Here is a 15,149-nt window from a genome sequence, read left to right on the forward strand (position 1 = left end):
TAGCATAGCCCATAGGCCTATATGTTTTGATAAGGTTTGTATCACAAGTGGCTAAATAACTTAAAATGAATCCGCTTTACAATGGGTGTAGAGCTTAACTGGCATACATATACAGTGTGTTTCAAATTGGGGGAAGAATTTAGCATAAAAATGCAGATTTATAATACAATCATTAAATGCATGGTCGCATCTGCAGTGACTTGAGAATAGTGTTTTCCCGCTAATTGATTGTATTTTGGAACATTCGTGCTTATAGCCTACTGCCGTGTGCGCATTGCTGCGCTTATGTGAAGAAATATCCTTTATCAACATTTTAAGCTAAATTCTCTGGTCTGTTGCGCCAGCCTCATTGCTTAAACATTTGAGGCTAGTGGTTGTAATACTTTGGGATCTATCACGTCACACAACGGTCCCAGACTATGTTTGGAATATTGTGTTCTTACACAGAATAGGTCAACTTTTGTACTACGGGGGAATAGTAGATCATAGGCCTGTGTTTTTGCTGTTCGTTAGGCCTATATATCTTGTTGGCTAACGAAATGTGGACAGTCCCAGTATCTTCAATATGCGTCTCAGAATTGGATAAGGCTCACAGTTGTGTCCCCGATGTGTCTGATCACGTGACGGGCATTGGCTAATAAGAATTGAGCTATCAGAGAGCTATGTGAGTGAGAGGCACTTCGGAGCATGCAGCCGGGAGAAGGGAATTATAAATATTATATTTAGCCAAAGGGCACAACGTTCACTGGTTGCAAAAGGCAATACAGAGTAGCCGCATGTGCACTCTCCCTCAAATCATTGAGAAAATATATTTTATTCAGCTACTGTATGTTCAATTGTATTCTTCATACTATAAAATAATGCCACTGAATGCTAATCTTATCTACTAAATGAGCTAGCGTAGCCCACAGCCATAGCCAGATCAGGGCCTAACATAAGGACAACAAGAGTATTGTAATCAATAAATGTACTTATCGTGGTGTATGCTATATTACATGGATTTAGACTTATTTAAATTGTAGATGTTCCAAAAAAGGTCTGCATCAGTGGCTTGTAGGCTACGCGTGGATGCTAAATTGTGTTTGTTAATTACCGTGAGATCAGCAGTTATTTGCTTGACAATCACCAAATTATAACATTTTATGACCGCCACAGCCCTATTCCTGGAAGCTGAGGATGTCCCAGTTCTTCCATGGCGTTGTCACACCCTGACCATAGTTTGCTTTGTATGTTTCTATGTTTTGGTTGGTCAGGGTGTGATCTGAGTGGGCATTCTATGTTGGATGTCTTGTTTGTCTATTTCTATGTCTGGCCTGATATGGTTCTCAATCAGAGGCAGGTGTTAGTCATTGTCTCTGATTGGGAACCATATTTAGGTAGCCTGGGTTTCACTGTGTGTTAGTGGGTGATTGTTCCTGTCTCTGTGTTTTGCACGAGATAGGGCTGTTTTTGGTGTTCCACGTTTATTGTTTTTGTTAGTTTATTCATGTCTAGTGTCTATTAAAAAACATGAATAACCACCACACTGCGTTTTGGTCCGCCTCTCACCTAAAGAAAACCGTTACAGGCGTGCACACTCAGACATGTCACCCATTGAGCATGTTTGGGATGCTCTGGATCACTGTGTATGATGGCATGTTAAAGATCACGCCAATATCCAGCAACTTCGCACATTCCTCAGGCCACAATCAACAGCCTGTCAATAAGGCAAATGGTGGTCACACCAGATACTGATTGGTTTACTGATCTGACCAAGAGATGCATTTCTGCATTCCCAGTCATGTGACATCCATAGATTAGGTCTTAATTGATTTAAAATAAAATCTTTGAAATTGTTGAGTCCGTTTCTTTTTAAAATTCAGATCAAAACCAGCCTCAGGAGTGTGGCTATCAACAGCGCTAACAACAGGAGGCAAGGACTGAAAGGAAGGGGAGGGCAGAGATTCTACACAAGAAAACCATACCTGTACTTCCTTGTTTACAGCATAGAGTAAGAAAAGGGAACAATTGGTAGACTAACCTCCAATGGCTTATTCAGAGATTTGCAACGATTAAGGGATATTCAACTAATCACAACCCCACTACATAGCACCAACAGTGAAGGTGTGTCTTCTCTGCATGTTTTTTTCTGAAGAGGTGAGTGTGTGCACATTAACATTGAAGAGTGAATTATTGGTGCTGCAGTGCAGGTAGTTCAAAGCTGAAAAGAGCAGACATTCAAAGCACAGCAGCTTCTCCTCGAGAAGGCACTCCTCCTCCATCCCCAGAGCCATAGTAGCACAACCCACACATTTTCCTGCTTTAATTTTGAGTGGAGGACAAACAAGGGGATATAAATGAAGGTGAAGACGAGAAGAGATTAATCTCACTGTGTGTATGTATACAGCAGAGGGAGATACAAAGAGAAGTCCTGCAGGAACATCTCTTCCATCATTAAAATAGACAAAGAGCGTCAAGGAGACTGGACACGAGCACACTACACAAACACCAAATGAAAGTGTACTATCATAATCCCCTATATTAACTTCTTTAGGGCATTACTAGTCTCTGAATGTGCTAGTTAGGTTGTTATTAACTACTACCCCATCCCCCCCATACACACACCATCTTACAACCAAAAGAACACCGACCATGGCTAAACATGATCATAGGGCTAATATTATGCTAATGAGATCATTAATCAATGGCCAGAGACTTATCTGACAGCACAGAGTCAAGCCTGCAATGCCCCCATTCTGCCTTTGAGATAACATATCAGCATCCTCTCAGTCTCCTATTGAAGAGGGAAGCACACGGTACCGTAACCATATTCTCAAAAGACGTCCATAAATCTATACCACCAAGTTTTAACTCTTGAATTGAGGGTAAATGATATGAACAATAAAAATGTATAGAGAGGAGTGCTAATGTTATACCCCCAACAACCAGGCAGGAGCAGTGTGGTGCTCACAGTGTGGTGCTCACAGTGTGGTGCTCACAGTGTGGTGCTCACAGTGTGGTGCTCACAGTGTGGTGCTCACAGTGTGGTGCTCACAGTGTGGTGCTCACAGTGTGGTGCTCACAGTGTGGTGCTCACAGTGTGGTGCTCACAGTGTGGTGCTCAGTGTGGTGCTCACAGTGTGGTGCTCACAGTGTGGTGCTCACAGTGTGGTGCTCACAGTGTGGTGCTCACAGTGTGGTGCTCACAGTGTGGTGCTCACAGTGTGGTGCTCACAGTGTGGTGCTCACAGTGTGGTGCTCACAGTGTGGTGCTCACAGTGTGGTGCTCACAGTGTGGTGCTCACAGTGTGGTGCTCACAGTGTGGTGCTCACAGTGTGGTGCTCAGCTGAAAAGTCAACATTCATTTCAGACCGCAGCTCAGCAGATTTCCCCCTTACTCGCTCCTCCCTCCATGAATCGGTGGAGTAAACACAGGAAGAGAACAGTCTCTGTTCCACACCAGAGCTGGGTGTTCCTGCAGGGTCAAAAGTTCAGCATAGTTTTAATTTCACCTTTCCTCAGCCAATTGCAGCAGCTGAACTATGACCCCTGCAAAGAATTCTACTCAAATGGTCTGATGCCAGTTTCACCACTCTTATTTACTGAATCTTGTATTTTTTGTGTGATTTAAAAAAAAATAACTCAGCCAGGTAGCATTTCTGACTATGCAGAGAAAAAGAAGCACCAGTAGCTTTCAAATAAGAGGATGATTGGTCTTACTCAGATCAGGTTACTCATGAGTTAATTTTATTAGTGGAGATTCAGTTTAACACCAACACATTTATAGGTGCAAGTGCTCAACTTGATCAAATAAGTTCAATTTCTCTCCATAACATCTCCACTGGAAGTGGGAACCACAATTCTACACAAGTGGAGGTTAAAGAATAAAACCTCTAACATTTATAGGACCATTTATGTCAAGCCATCTCAATAGTTGTCATTGGAGCTGAACTGGGTAAGGATGTCAATTTTTCATTTGCAATTCTGGGTCAGACATTTGATATTTTTACTAAATTTCTTGTATTAGCTAAAACAGTAAAGTCCTGAATCAAAGTACAGCATAAGTGGTCAACGTGAACACAATTCGCAAACCCAATTAGCCCACAATTTATACTCACGCCAGTCTCACTCCCCTCCTTCTGTCCAGCACTGGGTCAACACCACATGCTGCACAGAGTCAGATTAACACTATTAAAAGTAGAGGTCGACCGATTAATCGGAATGGCCGATTAATTAGGGCCGATTTCAAGTTCACAATCGGAGATCGGTAATTTGACGCTGATTTTGCAGATAAATAAATAAAAAAGTACCCCTTTATTTAACTAGGCAAATCAGTTAATTAAGAACACATTCTTATTTTCAGTGACGCCTAGGAACGGTGGGTTAACTGCCTTGTTCAGGGACAGAACGACAGATTTTTACCTTGTCAGCTCGGGGACTTGATCTTGCAACCTTTCGGTTAGTAGTCCAACACTCTAACCACCTGCCTCACGAGGAGCCCGCCTATTACGCGAATGCAGTAAGAAGCCATGGTAAGTTACTAGCGAGCATTAAACTTAATCACTAGTTCTAAATAAACTGGTAATATCTAGCATGTCCTGCGTCGGGGCGGCAGGGTAGCCTAGTGGTTAGAGTGTTGGACTAGTAACCGAAAGGTTGCAAGTTCAAATCCCTGAGCTGACAAGGTACAAATCTTTTGTTCTTAACTGACTTGCCTAGTAAAATAAAAAGGTAACAAAAATATATATAAAATCGATGCAGTGCACATTCGCGAAAAAGTACTGTCGTTGCTCCAACATGTATCTAACCATGAACATCAAAGCCTTTCTTAAAATCAATACACAGAAGTATATATTTTTAAACCTGCATATTTAGCTATAAGAAATCCAGGTTAGCAGGCAATATTAACCAGGTGAAATTGTGTCACTTCTCTTGCGTTCATTACATGCAGACTCAGGGTATATGCAACAGTATGGGCAGCCTGGCTCATTGCGAACTAATTTGCCAGAATTTTACGTAATTATGATATTTTTATTTTATTTAACCAGGTAGGCTAGTTGAGAACAAGTTCTCATTTGCAACTGCGACCTGGCCAAGATAAAGCATAGCAGTGTGAACAGACAACACAGAGTTACACATGGAGTAAACAATTAACAAGTCAATAACACAGTAGAAAAAAAAGGGGGAGTCTATATACATTGTGTGCAAAAGGCATGAGGAGGTAGGCGAATAATTACAATTTTGCAGATTAACACTGGAGTGATAAATGATCAGATGGTCATGTACAGGTAGAGATATTGGTGTGCAAAAGAGCAGAAAAGTAAATAAATACAGTATGGGAATGAGGTAGGTAAAATTGGGTGGGCGATTTACCGATAGACTATGTACAGCTGCAGCGATCGGTTAGCTGCTCAGATAGATGTTTGAAGTTGGTGAGGGAGATGTCTCCAACTTCAGCGATTTTTGCAATTTGTTCCAGTCACAGGCAGCAGAGAACTGGAACAAAAGGCAGCCAAATGAGGTGTTGGCTTTAGTGAGATACACCTGCTGGAGCGCGTGCTACGGGTGGGTGTTGCCATCATGACCAGTGAACTGAGATAAGGCGGAGCTTTACCTAGCATGGACTTGTAGATGACCTGGAGCCAGTGGGTCTGGCGACGAATATGTAGCGAGGGCCAGCCGACTAGAGCATACAGGTCGCAGTGGTGGGTGGTATAAGGTGCTTTAGTAACAAAACGGATGGCACTGTGATAAACTGCATTCAGTTTGCTGAGTAGTGTTGGAAGCTATTTTGTAGATGACATCAAAGTCGAGGATCGGTAGGATAGTCAGTTTTACGAGGGTAAGTTTGGTGGCGTGCGTGAAGGAGGCTTTGTTGCCGAATAGAAAGCCGACTCTAGATTTGATTTTAGATTGGAGATGTTTGATAGGAGTCTGGAAGGAGAGTTTACAGTCTAGCCAGACACCTAGGTACTTATAGATGTCCACATCTTCTAGGTCGGAACCATCCAGGGTGGTTATGCTAGTCAGGCGTGCGGGTGCAGGCAGCGAACGGTTGAAAAGCATGCATTTGGTTTTACTAGCGTTTAGAGCAGTTGGAGGCCATGGAATGAGTGTTGTATGGCATTGAAGCTCGTTTGGAGGTTAGATAGCACAGTGTCCAAGGACGGGCCGGAAGTATACAGAATGGTGTCATTTGCGTAGAGGTGGATCAGGGAATCGCCGAAGGCTGTGCAATGTAACAGGAATATTTAGACTTATGGATGCCACCCGTTAGATAAAATACAGAACGGTTTCCTATTTCACTGAAAGAATAAACGTTTTGTTTTCGAGATGAGTTTCCGGACTCAAAAATAATAATGACCTACGGCTCGTATTTATGTGTGTTATGTTATCATTAAGTCTGATTTGATAGAGCAGTCTGAGCAATGGTGGGCACCAGCAGGCTCATAAGCATTCATTCAAACATCACTTTCGTGCGTTTTTTCCAGCAGCTCTGCTGTTTTTGAATTCAAGCCTATCAACTCCCGAGATTAGGCTAGTGTAACAATGGGATGTGAAATGGCTACCTAGTTAGCGGGGTGCGAGCTAATAGCGTTTCAAACGTCACTCGCTCTGAGACTTGGAGTAGTTGTTCCCCTTGCTCTGCATGGGTAACACTGCTTCGAGTGTGGCTGTTGTCGATGTGTTCCCGGTTCGAGCGAGGAGAGGGACGGAAGCTTTACTGTTACGCTGGCAATACTAAAGTGCCTATAAGAACATCCAATAGTCAAAAGGTATATGAAATACAAAATGGTAGAGAGAAAAATAGTCCTATAATAACTACAACCTAAAACTTCTAACCTGGGAATATTGAAGACTCCTGTTAAAAAGAACCACCAGCTTTCATATGTTCTGAGCAAGGAACTTTTACATGGCACATATTGCACTTTTTCTCCAACACTTTGTTTTTGCATTATTTAAACCTAATTGAACATGTTTCATTATTTATTTGAGGCTAAATGTATTTTATTGAGGTATTAATTAAAACCTGTTAGGGCAAGGTGAGACGTCTGCGTCTCACATAGCCTACAGGAAATGGAAATGCGCAACGCCAAATGCTAATAGTACTCGCTAAAACTCAAACTTTCATTAAAACACACAGGCAGGGTACTCAATTAAAGCTACACTCGTTGTGAATCTAGCCAACGTGTCAGATTTTTAAAATGCTTTTCGGTGAAAGCATGAGAAGCTATTATCTGATAGCATGCACCCCCCCGCAATACCGGAAAAAGACGTAAACAAAGGAATTAGCGTAGCCGGCGCTACACAAAACGCAGGAATAAAATATAAAACATTCATTACCTTTGACGAGCTTCTTTGTTGGTACTCCTATATGTCCCATAAACATCACAATTGGGTCTTTTTTTCGATTAAATCCGTCCATGTATACCCAAAATGTCCATTTATGAAGCGAGTCTGATCCAGGAAAAAGCAGCTTTACAAAACGCTACATCATTTTTTTAAATTAAAAAAGTTGCCGATAAACTTTGACAAAACACTTCAAACTACTTTTGTAAGCCAACTTTAGGTATTAGTACACGTTAATAATCGATCAAATTGATCACGGGGCGATCTGTATTCAATAGCAGCAGTTCTTGAAATGATGCTCCGTTTTCTCTCTCTCAAAAGTTCAAGATGTGTACTTGATGACAGGAAGTGCCTATTTCTCTATAGGCACCTCCTTGGTCCCGAGGTTTTAAGTTAAGTGTTCATTCAGTATTGTTGTAATTGTCATTATTACAAATAAATATAAAATCTGTCGATTAATCGGTATTGGCTTTTTTTTGTCCTCCAGTAATAGGTATCGGTGTTGAGAAATCATAAAATCGGTCTAATTCAACCTCTTAATTAAAAGTGTGTTTAAATGACTTGAGGACAGGGTGGATACAGGGGTCAGAAGGACCAAGCTTTTTAAAGGAGGGAGGGGGCCATACGTTGGGTATTAGAACACTCAGATTCAAAGATCAACTCATAAACCCACCCGGCTGAGCAGTCATCTACTGACAACCCAAATGTGGTTGGTTTTGACTCAACGGCACCACGCTCTACTCCATCTGTTAAGTCAAGCCTTTACAGCTAATCACAGCTCTCATAGGTCACAACACCACAAATTATATGACTGAAAAAGTATAACATATACATTCTACCATGGTGGTTCTCTGTTCTAGCACAGAACGACCCAAACACTGGACTCTGAATCTTGTCCCCTGAATATCTGTATAAAAGCCCTGTGGCAGGGTGAGCGAATGTTCTTCAAAAGGCAGCAGAGAAACATTCAGCTTTCACCACCCATTTGGACGAGTGAAGCGGTAAACGACATTTGTTTGGTACTTTGAAAGATAACCTCTGACCTCAACCCAGGTCAAAGGTTGTCTCCACATGTTAATGGCATTTCATTAGGTAATATAAAGCATGAGGGTGGGGCCTCAATGTTGGGTGCCTCTTTTACACACAAGGAAAGACTAGCTTAATTTGCCAGGCTAGTAACAATATGGGAAAGAGAAAATAAAATATGATCAAACAGGAGCTTATTCTTTTGCAATTGGGTTCCCATCTGCACATTATTAACCTCTTCTGACCACAGGGATTTATCAAAGCAGTGGTAGAGTCCTGACTCTCGGTAGTGCACATCAGTTGAGGTGCATAAATGCAGAGCCAAGACTCAAACACCATATTCAGAATCAAAATTGATTTACTTGTGTGTCACCCCATTGCTCTGAGTATTGTGAAAATGACAGTAGTGCTGCACTGCTCTTAAAACAGGGAATGACAGGTATCGGAAAGCAACCCTTGGATTGGGTATTAGCTTAACGAAAAACCATATAAAACAAGTGCAACATCATAGTAACAAACGGGCATAAGTGACAGCTAAGAGAATGTTAATCTATTTCGCAATAGTCCCCCCCACCACCACACCCCAACCTCAAGTCAATTAAGACTATTTAGCTGCAGAAAAACATTACAATAAATGTATTATCATGCTTTGGTGTTAACACAGTGTAGTAAATCTGCAGTCTGCTCACTGATCGACCCAGAATAGCAGAGGCCTCTCACTTCAGGGTGGAAGACTTAACTCTCCTCCGAGCTGTGGAGGGGCAGAGACTGGGCAGAATCAAAGCAAGGTGGCCATGTAGCAGTTGAGAAGTTCATCCAGAACTGACACGCTCTCTCCTCACTGCCTGCCTGACGGAGAAAGCATCTGGTAACATTTATCTCACAAACCAAACTTTTTTTCCTATTCCTCTTTTTTTCCCCCCAGACTTTATAAAAGGGGGCCCTAAACAAAACACAAATAGTCTCACTAACATTTTACAATAGTAACAAAACCAGGGCAGGGAGCTACCCTCCCATTGGCTTGTTCAGGTGAACCAGTTTAACGAGCATTCTTCAGCCAAGGGAGAGAAAGTAAAGACTGGTGGAAAAAAAAGAAGAGCTGTGCCCCCCTCTCTCTTCCTCATAAGCTATTCCCTCTGTCGCCCAACCAGCAGTGACTACAGAGTACTAACTGTTCCAACGCCTTAGTGGTTATAAATTGGAATTGGGTGCAATGATTACTTCAGGCTGCACGTTTGGCTTTCACAAGTGTGCATGGCTCAGGCTCACATATGGCAGAATTACTCCGGCATTAGGGTATTACCTCAGAGTTGAACGAGAGGGGAATGCATGAATACGAAGTGATACTAGCGGAGCCACACTGCAATCTGTATGAAATGATTGAGACCAGGGTTTGGTGTCATTGAAGGGGAAACCTCTGTTTTAGTTGCTCTACAGTTCCTACTCTTCTGGTCTTTAACACACTCCATCTGAGAAGTCAGTCCTAAATATTTAATCAGCAGGAACTGAAGTCTCTACTCGGGTTCTATCTTGGGCTCTTTCCTTTCAGGGGAGAGAGAAGAGTTTTGCTTTAGTTGATTCAACAAACTAACCTGTTGCAGGTATGTGTGAAGCGTGGGGCTTTGAGGCCCCTCGGGTATGTCACGTACATGTCAGCTGACAGAGAGTTTACCGTCTCCAAATTAATGACCTTGAGGTTGTCATGTGGGCTCGTCTTCTTGGAAATGTAACTTTATAGCGCTCTCTCCAACAAAAACATTCAATGCTGTAAAAAACAAAACTTAACAGTTTTACTATTACAGATGTGGTTGTCATACCTAGTTACCTAAAGATGGACACACTTCACTGTAAGTCTCTGGATAAGTGTGTCTACTAAATTACTCAAATGTAAATGTGTAAACTTTGTAGCCCAAGTGTGATTTAAACCAAAAAAAGAAAATTGCACACAGAAATCATTCAACTTAAAACTGCACAAGGGAAAGGCCTACTTATAACAAGGTAATAAGGACCACTTATGCTTTCATTTCAAACCCAGCGCCTCACCATCACCCACAAAAAAGGTACAAAGGCCAAGGAATCAAATTTCAATTAGGGAAACAATCAGGCTTTCCTTTCAGCTCAGTGGGTCTCCAAGAGCCCTCCCATAGCCACTGCTCTTCTCTCCCCACTAACAAGATTAATTCTACACACAACCTCACCTTTACTTGACCACCAAATACCTTTTTTTCCTTCTTTTTTTTTTTTTACATTTCACCCTTAGTCACAACCCTGACGACAAACAAAAAGCAATCTATTCAAACATCAATGGAGCAGAAATTCAGCTTGACAAAGAGAGTGGAGGCAGTTATCTTAAAGTACCTCTCCACCACACAAAATGTGAGGCATTTGCTTATTTCCCCACTCATTCTTTCTGCTTTAAGTCAAAATACCTACAACCTGATTTTAAATAACTGATTACTTTCAGAAGTGACAAGGACGAAGACAGTTGTCTGAGCAAAAACAATATGACAGTTAAATATTAGGCCAAGTATGCATCATCAAACCCTAAAGTCTTACTGCTGACAAATGCCAATGCAAACAGTAACAATATCCACTCAATATGTCATGGAAATCAATGGATTGGTTCATCTGCTTACGAAGCTGACAGCAGAGAGATGTTCCTGCGCCCATGAGATGAAGCGATAAGTTAATGACTTTTTGAGAACACAGTAGTAAACGGACAAAGAAAAAGCCATGCATCAAAGTCACTTCTTCAACCCATCTGCAGTCAAAGAATCTCCCAGAAGATTGATTCATTGTTAACGCAGCCTGACACCCTGTGTGAGAGAAAGGGAGGGATAAAGAGAAGGGGGGGGCTCAATTTGCAAAGAATCTGAGTAGCAGCAGCAGTTCATTGGGTAGTTTCACACAGCAGCCACTGTTCTCTTCCTACAAACATATACACTGCTAGAGAAGATGGAGACAATGTAGATGTGCATTAAAAAGTACTCATGATATGTATGCCTAATCCTAAAATGAGACCATGAAGACAATTCGCTAGTCAGGATAGCTCAGTGGCCTAATTCTTACTCCACACCCATAACTCAGACACCATACATACATTCACCTGATACTTTTGGCCATGTAGTGTATGTTAACACCTGCTCAATCATTTCATTCTAAAATCATGGGCATTAATATGGAGTTGGTCCACCCTTTGCTGCTCTAATAGCCTCCACTCTTCTGGGAAGGCTTTTCACTAGATGTTGGAACAGGGGACTTGCTTCCATTCAGCGACAAGAGCATGATTAAGGTCAGGCACTGGTGTTGGGCGATTAGGCCTGGCTCAGTCTGCTTTTCAATTCCTCCCAAAGGTGTTCGATGGCGTTGGGGTCAGGGCTCTGTGCAGGCTAGTCAAGTTCTTGCACACCGATCTCAACAAGCCATTTCTGTATGGACCTCGCTTTGTGCACAGGAATTGTCCTGCTGAAACAGGAAAGGGCCTTCCCCAAACTTTCCACAAAGTTGGAAGTGCTAAATTGTCTAGAATGTCATTGTATGCTGTAGCATTAAGATTTCCCTTCACTGGGACTAAGGGGCCTAGCCCAAACCTTAAATAACTGCCCCAGACCATTATTCCTCCTCCACCAAACTTGACCGTGTCCATTATGCAGTTGGGCAGGTAGCATTGTCCTGGCATCCGCCAAACCCATATGTTTGTCTGACTGCCAGATGGTGAAGCGTGATTCATCACACCAGAGTGCGTTTCTACTGCTCCAGAGTCCAATGACGACAAGCTTTTTAAATTTTTTATTTTACCTTTATTTAACTAGGCAAGTCATTAAGAACAAATTCTTATTTTCAATGATGGCCTAGGAACAGTGGGTTAACTGCCTTGTTCAGGGGCAGAACGACAGATTTGTACTTTGTCAGCTCTGGGGTTCGAACTTGCAACCTTTCGGTTACTAGCCCAACACTAACCACTAGGCTACACTGCCGCCTTGCCCCATTCCAGCCGACACTTGGTCTTGAGCATGGTTAACTTAGGCTTGTGTGTGGCTGCTCGGCCATGGAAACCCATTTCATGAATCTCCCGACGAACACTGCTGACATTGCATCTACAGGCAGTTTGTAACTCGGTAGTGTTACCTCGGTAGTGTTGCAACCGAGGACAGAACAATGTATTTTTTTCTTCTCTCTCTCTGTGTGCTTCAGCACACATCGGTCCCATTTTGTGGCCTACCACTTCGCAGCTGAGCCGTTGTTGCTCCTAGACATTTCCCCTTCCCAATAACAGCACTTACAGTTGACGGGACAGCTCTAGCAGGGCAGAAATTTGACATACTGACTTGTTGGAAAGGTGAATCCACTCATTTGTAGGTGTGTCCACACAGTTCTCTCCAGATTTACATGCCACATATATGGTGGGTAAAAACCCATCTTCAATAACGCCCAAAACTTGATTGTGATTGAATAATTCTTCTAGGGCAAATTCAATTAATTTACCCTTAATTTCTTAAACCAGACGGAGCACTGAGAGTCTTGCATGTTGGGATGAGTAGGTCCTCCTCCTGCACATGTGTGGGTATCAGAAAGGTTTATTGTGATTCACGTGGTTTGCCCCCAAGCAAAGACTGCACACCTAGACCTTTAAATTCAAGGGTAATTACTCACTCTCCATTGTCTGTCGAGAATACATGAGCAAGCTGTCGAAGAATGCTCCCTTATTGCCTCAAAGTAAATGCTCAGCATACAAACTGATCAGTAGTTCGTTTTGTTGCCATTTTTTTCAAAACAAAAAATCGGTAGTCGCTTAAACATGAACCCTCTCTCTCGCACACACACGCGAATAAACACGAACATTCTCCTCATCATGCCCTGCAGTAAATTAAATGTATGTATACTTGAGACATATGGTATCATAAATAGCCTATTCTGTACCAATGTTGCATCTAGCCTACGAGAGAGTTGAGCCGGTGGCATGAAGTATCCAATCCTACCGCGTTGTGGTAGGTCATTATCTTCACCGTTATGATCACAGATAACTACTTAACCTAGCAAGGGTGAACCATAAGCTACTACCACCACCATGTCGCTGTTTTGTACAACTTAAGTTAGTTGTAATTTTAACACTAGCTGCATTTCAAGCGTAGCTGACCATTAGGCTACGTCATGTTGAGGTTGAGTCGCTTTGCCAATGTTCATTTTCATGCGTCAACTGTCACAATCATAACGAAGTAGCAGATTGATGAAAACAGTTATTCCTTGTAACCATTAATACCATAAAGAACTACACTGAACCTCGGAATCTAGGCTAGTTGGCGACGGTAGATTCAGCTTTAGGCCAATGTTATCAAACTATGGATATTTGTTCTTAATTTTTAAAAGAGTATCAAAACGGAGCCTAAATATTTGGGCAAACTAGTACTTCAAAAAAAAAAAAAAAAGATTTACTTCGACTTTAACAGAACCGTTGCAATACCAAACAGGTATCTTGCCTACAAAATAGAAGAGTTAACTCACAGTCGAGATGGAATAGTTTCTGAATGTAATGTTATCAATTTGCCCCTCTGATAAACTTTGTAACAAAGATGAGCATAAAATCCGTATGCAACCTCCACGAGGAATGCACATATATTTAAAACAGCCAATAGACAAATATGGACTTACATCATCAGGGAGAGAGAGCACTCTTCATGTTGCCAACAATTCCAAAATAAACGGACAAGCTCAGAACTACAAGGTAGGTTGGTTGTAGGCTACGGGTGAACCCTCTGCCTATTCCAAGAAAAGCGTTTAAACTACATCAGGTCAACTGGAAAATGTGCCACATGTTTTAAAACCCTATCAGTGTTTCCAACAAAACACCCGCTACTAGCAGGAAAAACTCACCCGCTTCAACGCATTCATTGAGTATACTACACCAGTTTCTTTCTTGTCCCTATTAACTCTCCGCCATCTTCACCACTGTGTTTGTTTAAATGGGAAACACTCCCAAAGCGCAAGAAGCCAGCTTGCAAAAGAGCAATAGGGCTTCTGGGTAGAGTAGTTGTCTTCCTCCTCTTTCAGAATTAAGACGTATGGATCTTTCTGAACATGGACTACACGTAGACTAGAAATAAGTATATAGATGAGACGGGCAGCAATACCGATGCTATTATATTAGGGGAAATACATCAACATGCATTTATTTATAGCTCACCAAAGTAGCCCATGGATATTTATGTGAGCGTGGACGTTGTGACGTGCTATTCTCCATTAGCAAAAAAGTGACAGTCCCTAGAGGGAATCTCTTTAATTTAATTATTTTCTAAATATAGCCATAATTCTGATGCCTCAAATACTGATATTGACAAATGAAGTGTTTAGATCTGCAATTGTAACATAAGCCTACACATTCTTCTGAGATTGTACGATGTACATTTTTCAACACTATCTGTTACACTCAAATCATTGCTGGTTCCCAATTATGCATTTTCAAAGAGTCATAGGCTAAATGGGTTTAGTTTACCTTTTTATATAATCCTCTCCAAAAGATTAACAAAAATACAAAATCAACAGAATTCAAATTGAGCAGTAACATGGAGAAGGATAAATAGGCATGATACAAAATGTGTGCTTCCTCAGCCTCCTTACAATTGCACAGTGACTGGCAGTCAAGCTCAAGTATGCACTCACACACAACCCTCAGACTTTCATACATGTTATCCATCTGTTCACTAACACAAGAACAGGCCAATATCCATATGCCACATGGGGAATTGGGAACAGCGGTGTTCAGGGTACAATTTGCAATTGTGTAGCAAACACTACG

General features: G+C 41.8%; 1 protein-coding gene across 4 annotated transcripts in view; it reads right to left on the bottom strand.

Moving 5' to 3' along the window:
- ncoa3 (nuclear receptor coactivator 3) overlaps positions 1-14,336 on the bottom strand; it is a 39,550-nt gene extending 25,214 nt beyond the window's left edge. For 2 of the 4 annotated variants that reach the window (XM_024381087.2, XM_024381060.2), the window contains exon 1: positions 14,228-14,336. The gene's annotated coding sequence lies outside the window, so the exon portion shown is untranslated. Of the gene's footprint in view, positions 1-14,005; positions 14,186-14,227 lie in introns of those variants that run through there. The other 2 variants (XM_024381070.2, XM_024381080.2) reach the window with 2 other exon arrangements.
- Positions 14,337-15,149: the final 813 nt, after the last annotated feature.

The sequence above is a fragment of the Oncorhynchus tshawytscha genome, linkage group LG02, assembly GCF_018296145.1.
Source record: "Oncorhynchus tshawytscha isolate Ot180627B linkage group LG02, Otsh_v2.0, whole genome shotgun sequence".
Classification (NCBI taxonomy): Eukaryota; Metazoa; Chordata; class Actinopteri; order Salmoniformes; family Salmonidae; genus Oncorhynchus; species Oncorhynchus tshawytscha.